The sequence below is a fragment of the Brachycentrus maculatus genome, unplaced genomic scaffold, assembly GCF_059751285.1.
Source record: "Brachycentrus maculatus isolate JH-2025_06_01 unplaced genomic scaffold, ASM5975128v1 h1tg000007l, whole genome shotgun sequence".
NCBI classification, from domain to species: Eukaryota; Metazoa; Arthropoda; class Insecta; order Trichoptera; family Brachycentridae; genus Brachycentrus; species Brachycentrus maculatus.
The window spans coordinates 1,275,813-1,290,963 of NW_028280762.1; the positions used below are offsets into that span (position 1 = coordinate 1,275,813).

At 31.5% G+C, this 15,151-nt stretch overlaps 1 protein-coding gene across 1 annotated transcript in view; it reads left to right on the forward strand.

Moving 5' to 3' along the window:
- Positions 1–15,151, forward strand: part of LOC148313611 (uncharacterized protein CG43867) — a 481,259-nt gene that overhangs the window by 102,453 nt on the left and 363,655 nt on the right. The window contains exon 4 of the mRNA XM_088260074.1: positions 6,730–6,765. The gene's annotated coding sequence lies outside the window, so the exon portion shown is untranslated. The remainder of the gene's footprint in view (positions 1–6,729; positions 6,766–15,151) is intronic.

A 15,151-nucleotide genomic window follows, 5' to 3' on the forward strand; every position in this document is an offset into this window, starting at 1 on the left:
CCAATCATTCAGCGTCCTTAGGACACAACTCTAAAATATAGACTTAGCTTCACATACGGTGTTGAAAATGATGCGAAATGCATCGAAATAAGTGTCTCAAAAGATTTTAAAAGTATAGGTATTTACCAAGTAAAACTTGAATAACGATTTTTGTTTTTTTTTCCTTTATTAAATAAATTTCCTCGCACACATTATAAACATTTGTCACCAGCGCCTGCAGGTCTTCTCTGCTATCATGAAATTATAAAAGAATGTAAAGCTGAGATAAGTTCTATAAAAATAAAAAAGGTGTGCCGAGGTGGTTTGGATATGTGGAACGAATGAGTGAGGAAAGAACGTTAAAACAATTTTACGAGGCGAATGTAATTGGAAATAGTAGAAGAGTAAGGCCGTAAAACACTTGGCATGATCAAGTATGTCAATTACTTGAAATTAATCAGCTCAGAAGTCGGAATAATTGGCGAGTATGTGTGAGGACATGTATGAATGTGTCAGGCGAAGAATGTTTGCAAAGACAAAGTGGTATGGTGTTCTATTCCCACTGCCCACCTGCCGGGAAATGGCGTGATGGTTTCTTATTTAGTACATATAAACATTAACAAAACATACACACACACTTTATTCTATAATATTTTGGTCGGTTAGATTATACTGTACATATATCAATCATTTGCGGGGACAACGTCCCAACTCAGAATTCGTCCGTAACTGATTTCTTATTTCACGCTAAGCTCACTCCCAACGTGAACCATGTATAAAATGAGATTTTTATAGAGCGGGGAAAGAACGGAGTCGTTGCACATCCAGTTTAGTGGTCGTGAGGTGCCTCCCTTAGCGTCGGTGAGCCCCGCTACCTCATCCCCCAGACCCAGCCGTGATTTGTCCATGAATATGCAATGAAGTGGACTGCTCAAACGTCAGAGCGCTCAACGACCGTCGGCGAGGAAACTCCTAGAATAACAAGGTTCCATTTAGAATCTACTTAATTATGAATCTTTTACATATCATCAATGAATTTCAATATAGACGACATCCGAAATAGTTGAAAGTGGTCAGGTCATGAGTCGGAATATTCGGAGCTTGTGTTAGAGAAGATCCATGATTTTTTTCAGATTTATGCACAGTAGTGTAGCGCTCTGTTCTCTATGCCCATATTGCGTAATATTAATTACTTAAATATTATTAAAATTCTTTATAAATATAAGTATATCAATTTAATTATAAATATAATTTTCGATTCGTAATAGATCGCATAATTTGGTCATTCATTGATTGCATATCGTAAACAAATATTATTTCATAAGTTTTATAAACAAGAAATGTCAAATGTACCCTCGGCACAGGAAAACTCAGTGAAGACACTTTATTGAGAATTTTTATTTCTTATTATGTGTATGATGAAAAAAAAGGTGACAATATGACAGTGACTATTCTCACAGATACAAAAACAGCTTTAACAGACACATCCTTCAACGTCAAATCGAATCATTTCACACTTATGATTTTTTCAAGTTAGAGATGAGTGTTATGTGTCGCACCCGATGGTACATAGGGCAATGCATCGTATATGAGCAGTGTTATTTTAATCGTTAAATGCATGAAGGCAAGGTGATCAGTTTTAAACTTCAGGTGCCAGTCCTGGGTTGTATTTAATAGTTTAGTGAAAAGACGTTCATATTTATTTTGACCTATCAATCGAACCCGACACCTCCAGCACTGTAGCCAATTTTGCTGACCACTACCCTACGGAGGTAAACAAAAAATTGGGTTCTTTATAATACCTTAAATTTCTATTTAAAATAAAAATCACATCAGTATTTTATACGGCACTCAAATATACCTGAGAGTGTTATGGGTCATTATGGATCGTCGCACTATTGCACGCTTACCATGTATCTTGTTTTCGCGATTTTTGTTGGTTGCAACCTTGTCATTCTAAGGGTGCACGATGGCATGGCGGGAAGTACCCGACTATCGCGTCTCATCTCCCGTCTCCGTTCACTAAAAGGCTAGAAAATATTTTATACATGAAGACCCACAAAAGGGTGAACTGTGATGAAAATCATTTTGTCAATAGTTCTCGAGGCGCCATTTCAGGGATCGTTTTTTGGCCACACTTCTAAGGTAAGGAAAAATACTAAAAATGGTTATTGCGCTTTTTTATTTTTCTAAAAGAAATACTAACATCTTAAAAATATTTAGAAAAAAAATGGTTTAATAAACAGTAAACAACCTCCATATCATTCAAAGTTCATTTTGTGTAATACCACTTGAATGATAAGAAAATAGATAATACAAAACTTTATTTAAATTCTCTAAAATGCACACCAAGTCCTACCAAAATTCATTTTTAAATCGAGCCTACGATATGTGCAATGTGATGCTTATTGAAATAGACATCAATAATGTTTCTTTTAATATGTTTAAGAGAAATATTGTTGATGTCTATTTCGTAGTCATACAAGAGAAAGTGACCAAGTGCATTTTTTTTTACAAAAACGTGATCATTGACTATTTGATATCTTACTTGCTTACTATTGCCCTGAAAACATCCCAAAGGATTTTAAACTTGGAAGTATAATATATTGACTTGTTAAAAATCACTAACTGCATTGATGTTTATTTTGTTGCCAAGCAAAAGTGTCTTAAATGGCCCTCCTGAACATTTTACGTTTGTTAGTTGGTCACTTTCTCCTATACGACTACGATTTGACTATCTGATAAAGAAAATTTATGTTATTTGATGAAAAACATTTAATGTAAGTTTATTATATAGTTGTACTTTTATGTATATGACAGTTTATTTTTTATGTTTAGATTACTTACGTGAAAACCTGTGAATGGAATATTATTTTTATTTTAAATTTTATTCTATTATGTTATTTTAGTATATATTTCAATAAAAAAGGATAATGTTATTTTACCATACCACAAAGTTAACAATGCTTTTAATATACAAAATATATCATATAAGTACTTGCCTAAAAAGTTTTAAAGTTCACTTTGAACTTTTGCTCTAACGGCTATCCAGCGAACATCACAGCGAAGCGCCCTTGAGGTAGTATTTTACAAAAATAGAGCTTCACAATGCTTTCAGTGTGAAACTTGGTAAATACCACTATCACGGTGTTCGATGATGCCCAATGCATCGAAACACGTGTCACAATAAGTTTCAAGAAAAAATGGTGTTTACCGAGCAAAAATTAATTTGTATTACAATATTTTTTAGCGTGTCCAGATCTTTGTGCACAAATGTGGATTTTGTCCCAGAGGAGTTATTTTTTTTATTGATATCTCAACATAGTTGAAGAAGACTGGAAGTTAGAGGCATTCAGGGAAAAAACTTACATAAATTTCATGAATGTGCTAAATTATTAATTAAAAATTAAAAATTAAATTAATTAAAATTAAATTAAAAATTAATTAAAAAAAAAACTTAAATTGACTATCATAGATGGTGACCAGAATTTGCATGTAAAAAATGTCAATCGAAGGATAAGTACAACTTCTAAAAACTTGAGTAGTGTGGTTCTCACTCATAGGTAGAATGGTGAATGTTACGCGGCGTATAAAGTGATCACTAATAAGCCTATGACAGGTATTAAAGTCCTGTTAATGCCTAATACAATGAATAAATTTTGCATTAGGTCTTCTACAATTCCTATATTTTTCTTTATCCATGTTGAGATATCGAATATTTTTAATTTGTTGCCGACGGAGGTTAGAGGTCAAAATAAAATATGGAACAAATGCAAACTAAAAGATCAAGAATTAATTTTATGAAAGTCGTAAAATGTATATATTCTTAATTTTTCTCTCTTTTTTATGTGTATATGAGGTTAAAATGGTTAAAAACAATAAAAATGTATTAAAAAAGAAATCCAACGACAAGACACACAAGGTGGCTTGATGGGGTCACTACAAAATATATATATTTTTTAAGTATGTTAAAAATTGTTATTTTAATAAATGTATACAATTTATGTTAGTAATAAATAAATTAAAAGTGAAAATTACATATTAAATATTAATGAATCATTTTTATAACATTATTAAAGCACCACTAAACGTGTTTTACACCAGTCAAATCACAAGCGCTTCGTAATATTTTTTTACTGCATTCTAGGGCAATACGATTCTCGTATAAAGCAACCTACCATTATAATGGTATGACATTCCTCTGAATTTACGACTATAGCCTTTTTGCCCACGTAAGGCTAAAACTTCCCTTACTTCTACTATTGCCGGGCTTACCGCTTTTCATTTACTTTCTGCCATTGTTCGCAAAAATCTTCTTTGTTCTGGCGCCCAAATAAAGTTTTCACTTTCAGATTCCTATCGTTTTCCCCGTTATTCAATGGGCTTTTTTGTTATTCCAGAAGTTATGATAGTTTTTTTAACTGTTGATAGACATATTTCAGAGAAAATGAAACACGTCCTAGTATGATATTATATACGATTCGGTAATATATGTTTGTCCGCGTCTGTAGTGTAATGGTCAGCACGCTCGGCTACCGTTCTGGAGGCACCGGATTCTATTCCTAGAGGGGGTCAAATAAATATAAGTTATTTTTTCACTGTAATATTTATTTAATATTACCCTGGACTGGTACCTGAAGCGGGGGGCTGATCACCTTTCCTTCGTGTGTAAACGATCAAGATAACAAAGCGTTTATATGACACAGTGCCCTTTGCACCATTAGGGTGTGGATAGGGGTTTTATTATTATATTTTGTTTTAAAAATAAAATACACTACAACCTGTATGTATGTATACCTTTATATTTAATATATATATATATATATATTTATATATATATATATATATATATATATATATATATATATATATATATATATATATATATATATATATATATATATATATATATATATATATATATATATATATATATATATATATATATATACATATATATATATATATATATATATATATATATATATATATATATATATATATATATATATATATATATAATTTATTATTAGATTAAAACCAATATTTTTAGCTTTTCCACTTTTTTATTTGACCAGCGACCGGGTTTCGTCGTTACCGACATCATCAGACTGGTGAGAGGCTTTACAAATTTGTATGTTATATATAAAAGAAGGCAGGAGTTGATAACCATGATTTGATATAATTTTATGAGAAATTAATTTAATTTTAGTGAATTTAAGTATTGTATGATATTTTAAATATTTTTTTATAAAGGTTTTTTGTATTGAAAGCACGATTTTATATAAAGTTAAAATAGATTTGTATTTTTTGTAAATGAATTTAAATTATGTAACGAGGTATCAGGAAATGCTGGTTGACGGCTCCTTCCACTAAGCTGTGGTTGTCCGGGGGGAGTCCGAAGTTCTCTGAAATGTAAATTTCCCGGCAGTCATTTCTTATCGACAAGACTTTAAGGCATCTATTGTTTCTTTTCTAATGGGTAAAGTAAGGGAGAATGAATGTGTGTTACTTGATCATTTAATATGTCTTTATTATGACAATTTTTTTTTTTTAAAGACATATTAAATGATCAAGTGAATAAAGACATATTAAATGATCAAGTGACATATTAAATGATCAAGTAACACACATTCATTCTCCCTTACTTTACCCATTAGAAAAGAAACAATAGATGCCTTAAAGTCTTGTCGATAAGAAATGACTGCCGGGAAATTTACATTTCAGAGAACTTCGGACTCCCCCCGGACAACCACAGCTTAGTGGAAGGAGCCGTCAACCAGCATTTCCTGATACCTCGTTACATAATTTAAATTCATTTACAAAAAATACAAATCTATTTTAACTTTATATAAAATCGTGCTTTCAATACAAAAAACCTTTATAAAAAAATATTTAAAATATCATACAATACTTAAATTCACTAAAATTAAATTAATTTCTCATAAAATTATATCAAATCATGGTTATCAACTCCTGCCTTCTTTTATATATAACATACAAATTTGTAAAGCCTCTCACCAGTCTGATGATGTCGGTAAGGACGAAACCCGGTCGCTGGTCAAATAAAAAAGTGGAAAAGCTAAAAATATTGGTTTTAATCTAATAATAAATTAAAAATGCAATTCCATCACGAAGTGTCAGTGGATAATATAATATATATATATATATATATATATATATATATATATGTATATATATACTTATATATATATATATATATATATATATATATATATATATATATATATATATATATATATATATATATATATATATATATAAATGATCCAATTTCGATATAGAAATATATATATATATAAATGATCCAATTTCGAAACATTGTTCAAGAATCATTAGAATTTTCACTTGTGACATCTATTGATGACTCTTATATTTGTACATGAGGTCCACATTCTGGATTGTAACGACACACATGAGAAACGCCAGAAAATATCCTTTTCATTTTTTTTATATTAGCTTGTAATTAAATAACTTCTTTAATTGGAGATGGAGAATATTTGGACACACTTCAAAAATTTTGTTTAATATTAATGACGGTATGTTTTGTTGTTGGTTTTAGAGTTGCAGTATTTTTCACTTTGCTTATATAATAAATGGTTTAAATTTGTTACATACACAAGGGACCTGCTTAAGCTCTCAAGGTCATTTTCGATTTAATATTATGTCAACGTTTTTTTTCTACACTTATGCAGTTATGTATTAATGTGCATTTTTCCTTTTTTACAGATATGACACAATAATGGCTCAACAAAACTCCCCTTCGTAAGTACATATTATTATTTATTTTTGATATAATGTATTACTGGCAATAGGTAAGGGTCCAAGTTTCTGCCCCTTACATGCAGATCAGGAACACCATGCTTTCACTAGGCGCACCTTTGTCGGATTGGTGATAGTTCTGTTACTCCATGTTTTCTCATTTCCATATACTTTGTCTCAAATAAATGTTTCAGTAAAATGTCCTCCGAGTCTAGATGCGCAAGCAGCGGGCCGCTCGCTTGCAGTTCATTAATCCTCGCGACGTTGTATGTTGTAAATCGCGCGTCTGAGACAATAGTTTATATCTGTTGCACTTAAAATACACTTAGCAATAGAGCCTAGAGGAGGATAATCCACTAAGTCCATAGAGCAAGCGGCGGGGAATTTACGGCCGCGGGAACTTGGGCCGGAAAATAGCGAGACCGCACTTAATACTTACGAGTAGTCCGGCCAAGGATTAAGCAACTCGGCTACACTACTTAGGTACTACAATGGATACATTTTTTATTGAATAAAACTTTTATCTAAGTTTTTTTTTGCGATTGTCTGTTTCATTATATTAATTATTTATGATACAATAATACTGACAGAATGCAAGATTATCGTGCACAATGAATCCCTGGAACAGGTGCGAGAATTTTTATATCTAGGTAGCATGTTCACAAGGGATGGAAAAGTGGATAAGGATATTGAGAAGGGTGAATGCAGGGAATAGAATAAATGGTGCTTTGAACAGAGTGATTGCAAATAAGAATATGTTCATGGAAGCCAAGCTAGCGGTTCACAACGGCGTGGTAGGACCGATACTAATGTATGGAAGCGAAACATGGAACTGGCAAAGGAAGTATGAAAGCAGAGTGAACGCTGTTGAAATGCGCTCCCTCTGACGAATGTGTGGAAAATCATTGTATGACAGAATTAAAAACGAAGATATAAGAAAGGAATGTAAGGCTGAACGAGGAATAATTTAAAAGATTAGGAAGAGTTCTTTACGGTGGTATACACATATGGAGCGAATGGATAACGAGAGAATGACTAAGAAAATGTATGTGGCGAATGTGAGAGGGAAAATAGAACGAGGACGACCGAAAAAGACTTGGCACGATCAGATCAATCAGAATCTAAAATCTGGCGGTGTCAAAAGTCTGCGTAATCGGAGGGCATGTATGACTAGATATATGGAATATAATTTGAGTAGTGTGGTTGTCAATAATGGGTAGAATTGGTGAATGTTACACGTGTGTAAAGTGATCACTTAAACCAGCCTATGACGGTCGTAAGCCCCGTAAATGCCCAGACTTCCATATTCTTCTTTATCTTTGATGAGATGTCAAAAAATAAGATATATGGATGTGAAAGAGGCGAGGAGTGTATGTCAGGACAGAAGAGTGTGGCGTTCCATCCTCTCTGCCTACCCCTGCGGGGAAACGGCGTGATGGTAGTAGTACTAGTAGTAGTCTTACTATTACTATTAGTCCATTTTCGTAAAACACTACCTCAAGAGCGTTTATATAATACTTTATAACGCATTGCAATCAGACGTCGCATTAGTCACCCTCAAATGAAAATAACGCCTTGCTTGTATGTAATTTATTATCAAGGTTGCCGTGCATAAATCCAATGCAACAACATCTGCACTTTAAGTACACTTAAGTGCGGATTTTGCAATTAACTGCATATAATCAAATTACTCAAGCGCTACTTCCATTTATTTATACCTTATCCTTTATATTGTGGTTAAGTTAAACCACTTAGAAGTTTTAGTTTCAGACGGAGTCGTTTAAGTCCGTTTCAGCCGTTGCATTTGTGTGCAATTGGAAAACAATATTTGTCCACGGATGCGCCCGGCATTCCCAGATCCATCGGAATACATCCAAATGCATTTCCAAGCCATACAATTTGCAGTAAATAATAGTCCGTGAAACGTTTCAGCGAAGGAGTCACTTTGGATGAACACAGCCTCGTGAGACAAAACGCTGTATTCAACAAACAATGAAAAACATATTAAAATAAATGTTTTTGCCTTAAACTAAAGAATACAATTTGTAGTTTTTGAAGAATTGAAAACAGGTATAAATATTGTAAAAGATAAAAGGATACTTGTACAATGCACGTTTTAATTTACAATGCATAAAATCCTTCGTGTTTTTTTTTCATAAGTCATTGAATTTGCAATATGATAAAGTAAAAATAAATTCAAATAAAAAAATGTATGTAAGATTTTTTACGAATTATTTTACAAACATAGGAGACGCTTAATAAAGGTCTCTGCCAATTGAAAAAAATCTCAAGTCAACCATGGATGGTGCCAAGAACTCGCATGTAAAAGACGGTGTCCACAAATACAACATCCGAAATTTGAGTTGTGCAGTTGTCGATCATGGGTAGAATAGCGAATGTCACATCTGACTTCCATATTCATCTTCATCTATGTTATTATAATCAATTCCTCTCCTTTCCTTCTCCTTCCTGCTAAATCTATTATTTTATATAATACCCTTTTTTTTAATCTCTGAGTGTTTTTTAATAGTTTTATAACATAAATGTGGAATTGTTTAATTGGCTTTTTTTTAACGTAACTATTTTTTGTTAATGTAATGTAATGTTTATTATTGTTAATGTAACTATTGTTTATTATATCATTTTTTTATATGTGAGCCGTACAATTCCCGAATAAATAAAATAAAATAAAATAAAACACTAATAAATTAGTTTAAAATACGAATGTACCACCTTTTCATGTGTGGTATACCGTATTGTCGGTTGCATCGCTTTTATTGACAGGCGTTGAATTGTCGCCAGGAGCCGGATTGTCTCCGGTTATTGCCGGCTTCGTGCCGGTTATGGGTTATTGCTAGTTGGTTATTGGTTATTGGAAACCTCTGCCGGTCCCTCACCCCCCCCTCCCCTCTCCGCCAGATCGACTGCACTTCAGTTTCATTTCCTTCTTTCACTGGACCTTTATCCACTTCACTTGTACGTCGGAACACACAACATTTAGACACATTTAAAAAAAATATATTTTTACTTGGAAAAATACCACTTTTTCTTAAAATCTGAAGTGACACGTGCGTCGATACATTACGATTGTTTTAAAAAGTGAATAACCCTCAAAGCCTCTACTTAAAGAAGCTTGTCCTCAGGTAGGATAGTAAGGATAGGGAAGGCAAACGTGAAGAATACACAACAAACATATATTTTTTTTATTGATTTTTTTTTTACAAAATACATATTTAAATAAAACAAAATAGTTGGTAAATATACAAGACATTTCAATATATAACGTTTCTACCTCTCTAATAAAGTAGATACTTGTAACATCCGGAACTATTGAAAACAAATCTTTCTTGAATTTATTTTGCACTTGGTGGAAATCGAACCCCTAACCCCAGTTTCGCAGTCTAGCGTCTACCCAACTACGCCACGGTGCCTGCCTAATGAATTGCAACATGAATCAAAAAAATGTTTTCAACATCGTATATGATTTCGATAAACTATGTAGGAAAAGGAAATAGGGTCAGGTAAGGAAGAAAAAGTAGAGGAATCGTTAAGAGAGAAAGTAAGGAGGCATTTGTATTGTTTTCATATATTGTATTTTAAATATCTGTAAATTTCCTTTGTCGCATAAGGAAAGTCAGTGACCGTTTGTCCTTCCAATACAACCTTCAAATACTGCAATAGTTGACTGTAATTCGTGCGCAGGAATTATAATTAGACCTAGATAAAGTTACCGGATTACTGATTGCAAGCGTCGCGTATCGAATCTGGTGCAATGAGATCTAATCCCACGTATTCAACTAGCCAAGGATAATATTGCATTGGATACTTGACATGACGGTACCAGGCAATATATCAGGTATGAAATAGATTATCCGTCGAGTTCGACCTTTGGTATGCAGATATACCTACGTTATAGGATGAAAGCAGAGTGAACGCTGTTGAAATGCGCTTCCTCAGACGAATGTGTGCAAAAATCATTGTATCTCAGAAAAACGAAGATAATAATGAAATGTAAGGCTAAACAAGGGATAATTGTAAAGATTAAGAAAAGTTCTTTAAAGGAGTATGGACATGTGGAGCGAATAGATAACCAGGTATGCGTAAATAAATATATGTGGCGAATGGGAGCGGGAGATGTATATATATACACATACAAATACTTATATTAATATTCTTCATATTCTCTATATTATTAATATTTAAAGCATTTAATTTGTGGTTAGTCATTTTTCCTTTTTTTTTAAACAAAAATGTTAATAATATTAGTATATAACCACTTACCGACAGATCGCTTTTACATGATTTTATCGCATTTTTTATATTATCTTGGAATTTATTTGTTGGGTTATTTGGAAGGATTTTAAAGATATCATTATTTAAGAAGTTTTCTACCTTTAAAATATACTCTTTTTTGTTTACGGTGATTGGTTATATACTAATATTATTAACATTTTTGTAGAAAAATTAACTAAGTATATTCTTCAATGCTACCTCCCTTAAAAGACAAACTTTTTTAAGTACAACATTCTATAGTTACATAGACGTTAAATGTTTACAGTATTCTCTTTCATAACATGTAAGCTCTATAGTGTTTACACGAATTTCTATTTTGGAAACAATTGAAAAGTTACTCGTGCGACCTCAATAGTGTTAGAAAAATAATCTAGATTGCCTTTTGTTTTACAGATCCCACTTGTTTCGGAATTCAATTCACAAGCAGTTTTCCGTTTTGTTTACTCACTTTGTCTCTCCTTTGAACTTCTTTTAAGTGATACTTAACCGCTGGTGTGTTATTATTTTTATTCACCCCCAATCTCGCTTTTCAATACTTTTTGTAATTTTTTCTATGAATTTGCAAAAAAAATCGTTTTTCATTTAAAGTAGAGGTGGCATGTTTTTCAGATATTGTAGAATTCTCCTTTTAATTTGGTTTCTCCAAAGAGAGATGGCATGTCTGTTCGGAAATTAAGGAACTAGTATATAATAAGCCTTTTAACTCCATTGCACTCCATTTTGTACACATTTCGAACGCGTATCTTGTTTATATGAATGCACTCAATGCAAAACAGATAATGTCCGTGTAAGGCGAAACATGAATTTTAAAATAAACGCACATATGGGTAGAAAATCAATAAACATTATTTCATTTATTTAAGTTGGTATAAACTTTGTGGAGTGATGATTTTTTGTTACATAATTTTTTCGAAAAAAATTTAATTTGATGATTTTAAGTTTAAACTAGTTTTCCATTTCTTGACCAAGAATATTTATTGCTTGTTTATTTGTATTTTAGCCTCTTAGTGAAAATTGTTCTCGAAACTAGTCGCGTTTTAATTAATTAACTCAAAAATGTGGTCTAACACAAATGTTTAATGAAAAAAATTTATATATATATATATATATATATATATATATATATATATATATATATATATATATATATATATATATATATATATATATATATATATATATATATATATATATATATTTTTACGCTGATATCAACATAAAAGTTTAATATAGTTAATACAAAATGAAGATTACAAGATTTAAAGAAACGTTAAATTATGCATAGAAAAGTATAATAAATATAAAAATAAAACCCCTATCCGCACCCCAATGATGCATAGGGCACTGTGTCATATAAACGCAGTGTTATCTTGATCGTTTACATATGAAGGAAAGGTGATCAGCCCTCCGCTTCAGGTACCAGTCCAGGGTAATAATATTGAATAAATATTACAGTGAAAAAATCACTTATATTTATATTACCCCCCTTGGGAATCGAACCCGGGACCTCCAGAACGGTAGAAAAGTATTCATGAACTTAAAGATATTAAAACATAGTAAAAGTAAGAATTTCTTAATCTACAACATTTTGAGTGTGTCCAAATACTAGTTCACAAATCTAGATTTTCTCCAATTTGTGAACAAGTTTCGTGATTCAAGAACAATGTTTCAAAATTGGTTCGTATAAATAGAAATTCCAAGAATTTGAGTAGTGTGGTTGTCAATAATGGGTAGAATTGGTGAATGTTACACGTGTGTAAAGTGATCACTCAAACCAGCCTATGACGGTCGTAAGCCCCGTAAATGCCCAGACTTCCATATTCTTCATCTTTGATGATATGTCAAAAAATAATATGAATTTCTTAATCATTAAATGACAATTCTTTTAACATTTTCTTATGCTACTGCTGTTTTCTCCCACTAGTCTGATAATCTTGATGTCATCGAAACCAGATCTCACGTCAAAAGAAAAATAAATGAGTACGCGATATAGTTTTTCTGTTTTATTATGTTAATAAATGTACATATTTCTTCGAGAAATTTCAAACATTAACGCCATATTAACATAACGTGTACGTTTTTTCGTTAATCCCCTATTACGAAGGATTTATTTCCACGCCAAATGTAATTACATTTTTTTCCTTTCGCTACTCGCAATCACGAAATATAATTTATAGATACATATATTAGGCGAGGATAACGAGTTCTGTTTATTTTGTTCTGTAATTGCTAGAATATCTGGGGCTTGTGTACTGCTTTTATGATTCGCGAACAGGGACCTGTTGGCTAATAAACGTCGTCATTAAACATGTGATTTACTTTACTCCATTTTTATTCGTTTTTCGGAAGATGAAAATTTCCCGAAGATAAACAGGAACGTAAAAAAATTCAACGTCAATTAAATTAATCCTTCATTATTGTATTGGAATGTAAAGCTTTTAATAAATTATATGAAATGCCGTTTTTCGTTAAAAATCCTGTAAAATAACTCCGAAAAAGACTTGCCACGATAAGATCAATCGGAACCTAAAATCTGGTGGTGTCAAAAGTCTGCGTAATCGGAGGGCTTGTATGACTAGATGTATGGATGTGAAGGAGGCGAGGAGTGTATGTCAGGACAGAAGAGTGAGGCGTTCCATCCTTTTTGCCTATCCCTGCGGGGAAACGGCGTAATGGCAGTAGTAGTAGTAGAAGTGAATATATATATATATATATATATATATATATATATATATATATATATATATATATATATATATATATATATATATATATATATATACATATACATATATATATATATATATATATATATATATATATATATATATATATATATATATATATATATATATATATATATGTATATATATATATATATGTATATATATATATATATTTATATATATATATATATATATATATATATATATATATATATATATATATATATATATATATATATATATATATATATATATATAAAAATACTTAATATATCAGTGGCGGTCGGTGACTTTTTGTAGAAGGGATGCTAGACATCAAATGTTTATACTAGTACTTACTACGTACTAGATATGAAATATGCATATCTAGACGCTAGCCTACAAACAAGGTATAATTACGTACCGTTTAAAATTATTTCCGTAAATCCATTACGCTCCGTAACTCGTATTCGTTCAAACGAAAAATAAACAGATAAAAAAAAACATGAATTACCTGAGTTTTTATATGTATATATATATTATATACATATATAAATCATTGCTCTAATTGCAATCCCTCACTCCCCCCTATTTCAATCTCGATGATAATACTGGAGTCAATGGTCCTGCGTTTTGCATAAAGGGGTCCCTGCACGCGGAAGTGGGAACAATGAGCGGTAACTAAATGGCCCACGCATTTCAATGTGCACTTGATTTTCTGCCGAATTAACCTCCAAGCACTCCTCAAAGAGGCGAGCACTTAGTGAACCGTTGGATTTACTAGTCTTAAGTGCTGTTGGTGAAACCAGATGTAAGGGATGCGCTTCATGGAATATGTCATCGTTTGACAATTTGTATAATTTTAGCTTTTAACTTAGCAAAATATACATATTTATATAAAATATACATATTTTTGTATGTTTATACCCCTTTTTCTTTATCCGAATATTATCATTTTCTCTACTAAATAACAATCGCTCTAGACCCGTGAGTCGAAAAACATAATCTACGACAGATTCCAACACGTATAAAACACTTTGAGTTTAATAATATCAACACGACTAGTTTCGAGAACTATAGATGTTTATAGATTTGGCGTTAAATTTGTAGAATTCCATTTTAATGTATAAATTTCATATTAAAATCTAACACTGAATTAAAGAGTCTACTTAATTCTGTTTTATTATTAAAAACACAAAAATAAATTTACAAACAAATCATTTTCAAACGACAGTAGTTTGAAAATGCTATAACAGGGCGAAAAGATTGAACAAAATTTAATTTTAATGTGTTTTAAATAATATAATACAATTTAGTAGACTCTAAAAATCAGTGTTTGATTATATTATTTAATATATGAATTACAAATATTCTAATCGACATGTGAGAAT